The sequence below is a fragment of the Chiroxiphia lanceolata genome, chromosome 5 (genome assembly GCF_009829145.1).
Source record: "Chiroxiphia lanceolata isolate bChiLan1 chromosome 5, bChiLan1.pri, whole genome shotgun sequence".
Classification (NCBI taxonomy): Eukaryota; Metazoa; Chordata; class Aves; order Passeriformes; family Pipridae; genus Chiroxiphia; species Chiroxiphia lanceolata.
Genome location: NC_045641.1, coordinates 46,224,018 through 46,235,038, shown reverse-complemented (window position 1 = coordinate 46,235,038; position 11,021 = coordinate 46,224,018).

The following is an 11,021-nucleotide window of genomic DNA, read 5'->3' as shown; positions in this document are numbered from 1 at the left end:
AGCTGCAGAGCAGATACTTAAAAAAAGCAAGTTGAGGATGGCAGAAATAAAGCTTGCTCCCTTATATTTGAAACATCTGAAACTATAAAGGGAAAACAAAAGGCTGTGGGAAACAAGTGCTATGGCAAAAGGTCTATAAAAATATTTCAGAGTGAAGTCAAGCATCAGAAATTAGTGGCCAGGGGGTCAAGACGTAATCTGCAGCATGGGCAGCAACCCCCCATGTGGGTGGTTAATCAGTGACTGCCAGGTCACCCCACTGTGGCAGCACCCATCTCCCTGGCGGAAAAGAGAGCAAGGAAAGGCTCCTCCTATGGCGGCATTTGGAGACTAAGAGCATCCAATATCTCTTTTGATTTAAAACTGGGGGTTTACCTGCTTGACATATTGACATACCTGCTTGACATATTGACATACCTGCTTCATTTTATTGCTATTAAAAATACATTTGCAATGGCTAGTTAATTAATGTGACTTTGTGAAAGCTGGAGGGTGTGAGCCCTCAGTTCCAGCCAGCTTGAGCACTGTAGGAAACCAGGAAACCAGGATGGCTCCAGGAGTGGATGTTGCTTATGGCACCTTGTCTGACTCCTGTCCTGGTCTTGGAGCTGGGCACTGATGGTTTTATGAAGGAAAGGGGTTAGCTTCCATAGGCAAATCTGCCCATGAGAGATTTCTGTAAGGGGATTTTGGCTTTTTTACCAAGAGCAGATAAGCTGCATATCACAGCATCACAGAATGAAGTAGGTTGGAAAGACCTCTGAGGTCATTGAGTTCAAGCTTTGACCAATCACCACCTTACCAACGAGACCATGGCAGTAAGTGCCACATCCAATCGATTCTTGAACACCTCCAGGAACGGTGATTCTATCACCTCCTTGGGCAGTCCATTCCTATGTTTAACAATCTTTTCTGCGAAGAATTTTCTCTGATGTCCAACCTGAACCTCCCCTGGCACAGCTTGAGACCATTTCCTCTTGTTCTGTCACTAGTTGCTTGGGAGAGGCTGAGCCCCACCTCTCTACAGCATCCTTTTGGGTAGTTGTAGAGAGCGATAAGGTCTCTCCTGAGCATCGTTTTCTTCAGGTTAAACAACCTCAGCTCCCTCAGCTGCTCGCCATAGGACTTACCATCCAGACCTTTCATATCCCTCTATCCATATGAGATCACTTCACAATGATGGTTAGCCAAGACCTTCTCAGCAAGAAAATCTTGTTTAGACAGGAAATCTTTGCAACTCAGTGAGTTAATGGAAGCAGCCTGCCTGGTTTGTCTGTTAAATCCCATCTGTTATACAGTGTATAAGAAGAGGATATCTCTGTCTGCCCACCTAAAAAGTAGATGTATTGCTTGCTGACTCCAGGAGTAGCAATGCCTTGACCAGTCCTTTTGCATGACAAAAATCAGTGGCGGGAAAATCAACCCAATGCCAGCAGCACCCACAGAAGAGTCTTTTCTTCCAGAATTGCCCCTCTGGCCTTACAGGCAAGAATTGCTATCAGCTGGCAGCTTCCCAGAGGCCAGACTGTCCTCTCTGGATTGTGCTGTTCCTGTCAAGAGGGAAGCAGAGGTGGGTGCCAGGTTTTAAGGGACCAAAGATGGGAGTTGCCACAGTTCTCCCTAGAGCATCCTCATGCTGTCCTTATGCCTCACCTGCACCTAAGAGCTAGTACCTCCCTGCTGCTGAAGGAAGCATGGTGGAGTCTTCAACAATCCCTGTTTCCAGTGCTGGAGGTTAGATGTAAGCAGTGGCCAGGTGTCAGAGCTGCCTGAGCCCCTGTGCTTCTGATTGTCTGACAGCATTGCAGGAATGACTCTCAGTTGGTGATGTGCTTGGGTTGGCGGAGGTAAAGCAGATGTGTTAGAACTAGCTGACACCCCAACACAGACCCAAACTATACGCAGCAATACAGCCCCTCCAGTATAGCAACATGTGATCTTGAACCTACATTCCCCTAAGGTACTCACAGGACACCTCTTTCACTCTTTCTGGTGGACAGGAGCATTCCACTCTCTGGCACATGAGCTCTCAGCAGACGCTTTGGCACAGAGAAGGGAACACCCAGCCCCAACTAGCTTTCAATGCCGCCTTGCCAATGTTTGCACTTTCCAAGGCAAATCCTGTGCCATAAGTATTGTCAGGACCAAATGCATACTCCTACACTGTGTGAGTAAAGCTTTCTCCACTATCCTCTGCCACCACTGCTATCGGTGGAAGAAAGCAGGATAAGCCACCCATATCTGTCCGTTAGTTTTCACTAACCTGAAGCCGAGTGCTTGGAGGAGGCTGTATTCAGAGATGTCCCAGAGAGGTGGCCTTACACACCCTGCTCACCAGTAAACATCTGCAAACAGGATGAGTGCCACCAGCTGTGCAGGGCCTGCGAGATGGGTACCTCTGTCAAGCCCATTCATCAAGAAGCAGGAGGTGACCAGACAGAGGTGTTTAAAGTGAAACCTCTGCTTTTATTCTGTTAAAGACCACTTTTTTCTTTGGACCACCTCAACAGACATTACTCATGCCTACAGACTCTGAGTGCAAGCAGGGATGGTGGAGAAGCCACCTGCAGCCCCAGCCACATCTGCCCCTGCAGCCACAGCTGGCCATGGATCCCCAGCAGCATATCCCCCATCTCACAGGAGGTGCTACTGACAAGGCCTCCTCCATCCCAGACCAAGACCTGTTGGGCTGCAGAAGCAGTCTACCCTTCTTGGTCTACCCTAGAGAGGACTTGGGGCTGTGCCACCTGTATGTGCATGGGGACTGTCCGGTCAGCCGTCGCTCGCCCCAGAGGAATGCAATCTTCCAGTTCCAGTGGAAAATTACAGGCATGTTTAATATAGTTGCTCCGTCAGGCTAAATCTACTGGGATATGACCATGTTGTTGAAAATGACTGAACATCTGGGACTACAGGCCTGCCTAAATGGAAGGCCGAGCTGGTATGGGTAAACATAACAACTTGGGAACAAATAGCTGCAGTGTATTTTTTTTTAATCTTTATTTTTAGTTATTGTATTTACTTCAGTATCAACACTGGATAGAATAAACATCTCAACAATGTCCAGTGGCTGCTGCCCCAGAATCCAGAGGAGCTATCTTTCTGATAAGGCAGGAGGAGATCGGCTGCCTGTGAGCCTTCTGGGCTGATGTGTTGATTTTTTGATGACGGTGTTTCCAAAGCATGCCCTTGCCGTGGGGTCACAGCTTCTTGCTGCTCTTTTCCCACAGTTCAGCATAGGAACTTCATGAATGCCTTTTATTGCTTCAAGGAAAGGCAATGAGCCCTCAGCAAGTGCTCAATCCTGCAGCCTGGGGACATAAACAGGCTGGGAGATATACTATATATGGGAAACTTGTTGGCATATTGAAAATGTTAGCATGGCCAAGAGGCCAGTGTGCTGCAGCAGGCATCGGGACAACCATTCTCTGTGTCCAGTCCATCTCCTCACTTCTCCATCATTCTGATGTGTCCTTTGCAATAAAAACAATACTGGGTTGCTTGCATATTTATTTATGTGCTCATGGGTGTGATGTGTTCACAGGAGCTATGTGCTCATGAGAACACTTAAGCCCAACTGATGCATGTAGCCCACAAAAATTTCACCATAGCCAAGCCTTGTTCCCTGCAATGCAATATGTAATTTAAGGTATCTCCAAGCTCTACCTGGACATGTTCTCAGCTGCAGAAGATGTGTAAAAGAAGTTTACCAGGCTGTTGAGAGGTCTTGCGGGGGTTGTGGGTGTGGGTGCAAGTGTGTGTATGTGCATCCCCATAGGACTGCTCACTGCTTCATTTCCCAGATGGTGTTTGCTCATGTCTCTGAGCTTTCCCTGACCAGGCAGTTTGCTCATACTGACAACACTTCTTTATTTGACATCTTCTCTCAGACTTATTAATAGAAATTAAATACATTTTTTGAGCACACGACATGGATTTTAAGCCATTTGGAAATAGGGGTTGGCAAAAGGCCCTCAGATCTGTATGAAAATTGCTGAGAAGAATAAAGTTGCTTCCTAAACCAAACAGTGAAATTTTCCTGAACTGACTTACTGTGGACATAGATATGCACCCCTTTCAGCAGGTGAAAAACAGAGCCCAGCTCCAGACTTGGGACACTGAGGTACAGAAACATGGGAAAAACAGATTAAACCCAGCCAACCATCTATTAGGCTGGTGTTAACCTGGAGGAAAGAGCAATCCTCACTGTATTTCCCATGGCTGATTCACACGTATGATCTTTAGTTGGAGCAGTACTAGATATTTCTACCATTATAACCTTAAGATACATACCTGTAAAAAATATGATTGTTCTCTGCCTCTGCTCCTCATCAGAGCTTTCCTTCATTTGCATCAGATGCAACTCACTTTGGACCTCAAGCATTTGTGAAGCCTCCGTGTGGTCAAATGTGCTGCATGACCTCTCCTTGGGCTTTATCTGAGTAACATAAGAAAACATTATCTGAGTAACATAAGAAAACATTATTTCAGGTACAGAAACAAGGACTGGAGATTTGCCTTACCTAAAGTTACCACCAGTAAGAGGTGGCAGTAATGACAGGACCCCCTGATCCCCTCAGGGTTGTAGAAGAGACCTAGGAGCAGCCTGAGGGAGCCATTACAGCCACCCAACTGCTCCGCAGGGGCAGATCAGGGAACAGGAAGATACATAGGTACTTCTGTAGCTTGAGGACCAGCACCAAGATGCTCTTGGCAGAAGAGCAGGGCATTAAACCCATGCTCCATAGGGGCAGGGAAGTTAAACAGAACAAAGGTCCAAGCATGGACACTGCCACCTCTGCAGCTGTAGGTACATAGAGGGACCCCAGCCATGGGAGACAAGGAAGTCTCAGTATTCACCCCTTCCTGGGCACAGCTGCCCAGACCTGATCAGCCCCTTCCCCCAGAGAGTTGCAACAAGAGGTCGTTTCCTGACCTGCAAAGCAGGTCCTTGAAAAGGTCCCCAGAGCTGCTGGTGAGATTAGAACAGGGAGGCCGATTCGAGGGAGCCTGAGCCCAGTCATGGCAACACATGCAGCCTGCAGTTGCCTAAGGGGGTAGAAAACACTAACATGGAGATATGTGTGCAAAATAAACGTCCCCAGAGCTGCTGGAGTGTAAACAACTCTGCAGTGTGAACAACACCTGTCTGTGCCATCGAACACCGCTGTCACAGACCTTTTAGGAGGGACTGGCCCTCAGCAGCCTCCAGGTCAGGAGGGGATGAAGTGGTGCAGGGGAGGGCTGTGCCAGGTGCCATGATAACAACTCGGCAGTACAGATTACCACCTTTCAGTGCCCGGCAAAGTTCCTGAAAACTATGTAATTTATTCGCATGTCTGTACCTCCAGGGAAGCAGCACATCCTGCCCCGTGACTTGGCCCTGGCCGCAGCCAACAGCTACAAAGGCAGGAGGAAAAAAACAACAACAAGAAAACAGAAGCCAAGTTATGCAGTAGAGGGGGAATAAAAATATTTCCCTGGTCGCGGCTGGTGACCGGCAGAAACCCCGAAAGGCACTGTAAATACAATGTCATGCAGCTCGGACAAACAGCCTGGCCTCGGCGCTCCGAGGAGCCCGATGGCCGGCGGCAGCGCCCCAGGGACCAGAGACAGTGGTGGTGCCGATGGGACGGGCCAGCACTCCCAGTCCCGCAGCCTGGGGACGTAAACAGGACGCCCCACCTCGGGCTGATACTGATCAGCTGGACAGGGCAGAAGAGGGAAGAGGCCGGGCCCCGCTGCACCCCGGTCACCTCTGAAATGACAAAGCACTACTGCAAACGACAAAATACAAGCAATTTTGCAAAGAGCTTTGAGACCGCAGGACACGAGGAGGAGATGATCCCCAAGTCTTCTGCCGCAGACTGCAGTGGGCTCTGCTCCCTTGAAGTATCCAACATGCTAAAAGCAATAATGACTGAATTCTTCTGAGCAAAAAAGCACTTTTAATTGGATAATGGCCACTGAGCATCAGTAGCTGAGTTGCCTTAAGCCTGAAGGAAACCATGAGAATTTTTTTCCACCCATGGAACTATTACGAAGCTGACAAGGTCCTGCTCTGTGCAATGCCCGATAATTTTACTGCCTGCTCTTCATGATTTATGACAGCTTTGTCTGACATTCATGGGGGCAGACAGGTATTGTTACATGCCGACATAACCCAGGTAGCAGCCACAGGTTGTTCTCCACAAATGACTGCACTCCAGTCAGCTTTGAAAAACTCCCAGCTTTTGTATAGGGAAATACTAAATAAATGAGAATTGCTTTAAATTTCAGTTTCCCTTTCCACCCTCAGGGAAACCCAACATATGCCAGAGAACAGGGATCACTGCTCATTCTATATTCAAAGAACAGATAAGCTTAAATCCTTAGAAATCCTTGAACACCTGGCAGATGATGACATACATTGAGGCCATACTATACCTATCATTTAAACCCTCTGTGACTTGGAAAAAATCAAATACACAGCAGTTATACTAGCCAGGAGCAAAGCAGAAGTGACCAGCTGGCATCCTCATTCTTCTCCTTCCAGGACTCTGATTTGTCTAGCTGTGCAGGGTCTCTTTTTTTCCTCTATGTAACATCCAAAATAGAGAGAAATAAAATAGAACTAAAATAGCAACAGTACAAGAGAAAACACCATCAGGAGTTCCTGTTCACAAGGCTATCCTGGCATCTGGGGCTGTTGACATATTTAATAGCCACCCAATCTCTGCCAGCTGGATGCCAGCTTCAAACTCAAATCCACAACTGTGATAACTTCTTGCTTCGTGTTACAATTTCCGCACCATTATTTTTCCTGCAGTATGAGTCAGCAGCTTAGCTTATTCTGGTGAACAGCTTATCTGAAGCCATCCTGAAAAATATACCTACATGAGTTATCTCTGAGTTCCCTCACCTGGGGAAGCAAGGATTTTGCTTTCATGTTATATTAAGGATGAGATTTTTCTATGAGTGAATTGCAATGAAGAAAACCTATTACTTTGTTGTCAAAGGGCTGTCAGTGTTACCATGATTTTAGTATAGTTTCTGAAATGTTGTGAATTTTAATTATCTGTATTCCATGCAGTTTTGTGTCTTCCCAATTCCTCCTTCCCAGCTGCTGCAGAATTGTACCCAGCTAATTGGTGGATGCCGGTGCTGGGTTATACTAAGTGCTGCCCAAAGGAGTTTTCCCCCAGAAGACTGCAGTGTCTGAGGGCTCCAGGTGTCACCGAAAACTGGGAAATAAATGCTCCAACCAGTTTGTTAGCTTAGAAAGCCAACATTACTTTATTCACCACTGAGGTACATTGGGAATCACTCCACTTGACATGTATACACCCTTTAAAAATTTGACACTATTTATACATTTTAGCAAGTAAATTAATGTTCATTGGCTATATACTACATAATTCTTTTTATTAATTAGTATTCTATCTTCTATTGATTATCAATTTCTCACTTCTCACATTTTTAGTCTTTTTATTTTCTTTTTCCCAGACAGAGAGTGTTTCAGCACAATTGCTGAATTGTTTTTGTCAGTTTGTTCCTTATCTTCTGAGTCATGCCAAATGTCCTTGTTGCCCATAAATTCTGTATTGTTTGTGTCCTTCATCAGTGGTACATCCTTCTTCCCAAGCCATGTTAACTTCCTCCCCCAGGTCTGAGATCACTGTAGCACTCCAAGCCCTAAATTTCAATTTGTTTTTCTGACACATGGGCATCACTTACAGCTTGCTTGTTAGCTGCTATCTGTTTCACGGATTAAATCTCCCTTCTTGTTGATTAGGTCCCAACATTTTCCCCCACTGCTGCATAGACTCCTTTTTAAAGAAAGTTCAGTAACAAATCCTGCTTTTGAGACTTTAATATAATTTCTTTAAAGCCTCGTATTCACTTATTGTATAGACCTAGTCTACACAACGGTAAGCATTGTATTGTAACCCAACTCCATATGGGTGGGTATGGATGGGCAGCGATGTCCAGCGACATGCATGCTGCCAGCACAACCTGTCTGTGGAGAGAAGACACTTTCCTAGGTTTATAATGCATTCTGTTTGACTCTGATCCCCACTGATCTGGATAGTCCCTTTGCTTTCTGTAACCTGATATGGTTGCCCATACAGTATTTCATACAGGCTCACCTTTTCCTTGGATGTAGGTCTAATTCACATCCTCAGTAAGGCCAAAGGAAGGGCATCTTGCCATTTTAAATATGATTCCTGGCACATCTTGCTAATTTGCCTCTTTATACTCTGATTCATTCTTCCTACTTTTCCACTCAGCTGAGGTCTCCATGGAACGTGCAAGTCCCATTTCACCCCTAACGTTTTAGTTGAACTTTGCACTATTTCAGCAATGAAACGTTAACCTCTGTCTGATGATTCCCACTGGCTACTCCAAACCTTGGGGTAATTTCCTTCAACAAAATCTGTACCACTTCTCTAGCTCTGTTGATGTGACAATAAAAAGCTTCTGGCCATCCTGAAAAAGTATCTACCAGTAACAATATGTACCTGTACCTGTTTTGCCATGGAAGCTCTGCAAAGTTTATTTGCCAGTAGTCTCCTGGACAATTTCCTTTCTTAAGTCCCAGGTGTAGGGTGTCTAATTTGATAAGCATTGTTCTTTAAACAGGCTTGGCACTTTTAGCAATGCTTTTTATGATACCAGTTATTCATATGCTCAAAATTTGAAACTTCAGTGCTTCTACCACAGACGCTATTCCCCAGTGAGTTACCCTCTGTTGTTCCTCTGCAATTTTCCTCATAAGGTGTTGGGGAATTATTATCTGTTTGCTGGGTGTAATCCACCATCCTTCAGGACTATTTTCAGGATCTAACAATTTTGCCAGTGCTCACTTTCAGCCTGATAATAGGCAGCCTCCTTGTCCAAATACCAATATTCCTCAGGTAAAACTAACAAGATGTCCCCACCGGTGGCCTCCTTGGCCGCTTTGTCAGCCAGGTGATTTCCAATATTTCATTGGGTCTCTCCAAACTGATGAGCTTTACAATGCACTACTGCCACCTTTTAAGGTAGCTGCACCCCATATAACAATCTCTGTATTATTTGTCCATGTTTCATGAGGGATCCCTGAGAGGTTAACAGCTCTCTCCCTTTCCAAATTGCTCCATGGGCGTGGACCACTGCAAAAGCACATTTCATGTCTGTCCATATATTTACAGTCTTATCCTGTGAGAGCTCTAACACTCTCATCAGAGCAATCAGTTCTGCTTTCTGAGCTGATGTGTTGGGGGTTAGAGCTTTGGCTTCTATGACCTCCTGCTGAGCTACCACTGCATACCCCGTTTTTCAGATTCCATTTTTCACAAAGCTCCTCCTGTCCATGAAGAATTCCCAATCCACTTCTTCCAGAGGAGTGTCCTGTAGGTTGTCTCGACTGAAGTACACCTGTTCAACGGTCTGCAAACAATCATGGGCTTGTTCCGGGTCAGCTGTTAAGAACGCTGCTAGATTCAGAAGGTTACTTACTTTTAACTCCACATCATCTTGTTTTAACAGTACTGCCTGGTATTTTAACATGCTACTTGGTGATAACCAGTGTCCTTCTTTTTGTTCCAACACAGCTGTAACTGTATGGGGCACAAAAACAGTCAATTGCTGTCCCAGGGTTAATTTTCTGGCTTCCTGGATGAGAAGGACTGTTCCTGCTACTGCCCTAAGGCAGGATGGCCATCCTTTGCTGAAATCATAAAGTTGTTTAGAAAAGTATGCAACAGGTTTCTTCCAGGACCTCAGTCATTGTGTCAATACCCCCAGTGCCAAATAAGACCTTTCATGTACAAACAGTTCAAAGTGTTTTTCCAAGTCTAGTAGTCCTAATACAGGAGCAGTCATTAAGGCACGTTTCAATTCCTGAAAGGCTTTCCTGTGTTCAGGAGTCCAGATGAGGACATGGTCCTTTCCATATAGAGGTTTAGCCACCCAATGTTGAGAATCCGTAGGCAACACCACCCATCCATTTCCAGAAGTGCTCTCGGTTCCCTTTTAGAAAGGGACTCAGGAGTTTGACAGACAGCCTCTTTTCTTTCCTGGCCCAGACTCCTTTGTTCTTGTGAAATAGTAAACCTCCTAAAGTGCAAGTACCCTTCTAATTATGAGGTAAAGCCTTTTCATACAACAGTGAACCTGAGTGGGCCCAGGCCTGTGCTGTGCTATGGGATAAACTCAGCCAGCTTTTTAAAGAACCTTTTCAGTAACACAGAGAGACCAGAGCTTGGGGGAGAAGTGTTGTCCCCTTTGTCTTGCTTGGAGGATTTTGATTTCCTTCCCTGGAATTACTCAGGAATGGCACAGGGTGGACTTTCATGACCAGCAGCGCTCACACGGTAAGATCACGACAAGTCTCACTTGGCCCAGTCCTGAGACAGATTTTGCAGCCCCTCTCCTCCACTAGCATCCTCCACCAAGCAGCAGACACCACAAGGACAGAGGCAGAACCCACCATCTGGTTGCAGGAGTCCAGGTCCCGGGGAAAGTGTGCTAGCACCCAGCCTGCTGATGACAGCTTAGCTGCTGTGAAACAAGCCTGCTGAGAACCAGTATTATATGAAACTTCAAACTCTATAGTTTGAATCCACCCACTTTCCCATACCTGGAAATGTTCAAGGCCAGGTTGGATGGGGCTTTGAGCAATCTGGTCTAGTGAAAGGTGTCCCTGCCCATGGCAGGGGGCTTGGAACTAGATAATCTTTAAGGTCCCTTCCAACCCAAACCATTATGTAACTCTGTTTTCCAGAACAAACAAAAGATGTGACAAAACATAAGGTGTGGATTTGGAGTCTACCACAGGCCACATCTTGTAGGCTTGGGGCAGAGGGGATCCCTTGCTGAAAGCGAAGAGGTCTGAGAGCCAGCAAGGGTCACCTATTGCAAACCAGAGGTGCTACAGGTCTCACTGCAACCAACTGAGCTTCATTTCAATTCTCTCCCTGCTGCTCACTGATGAAACACTATTTTAATAATAATGATCTATTAAGGTTACTGACTCATCCTTTCTCTTCCAGTTAAGG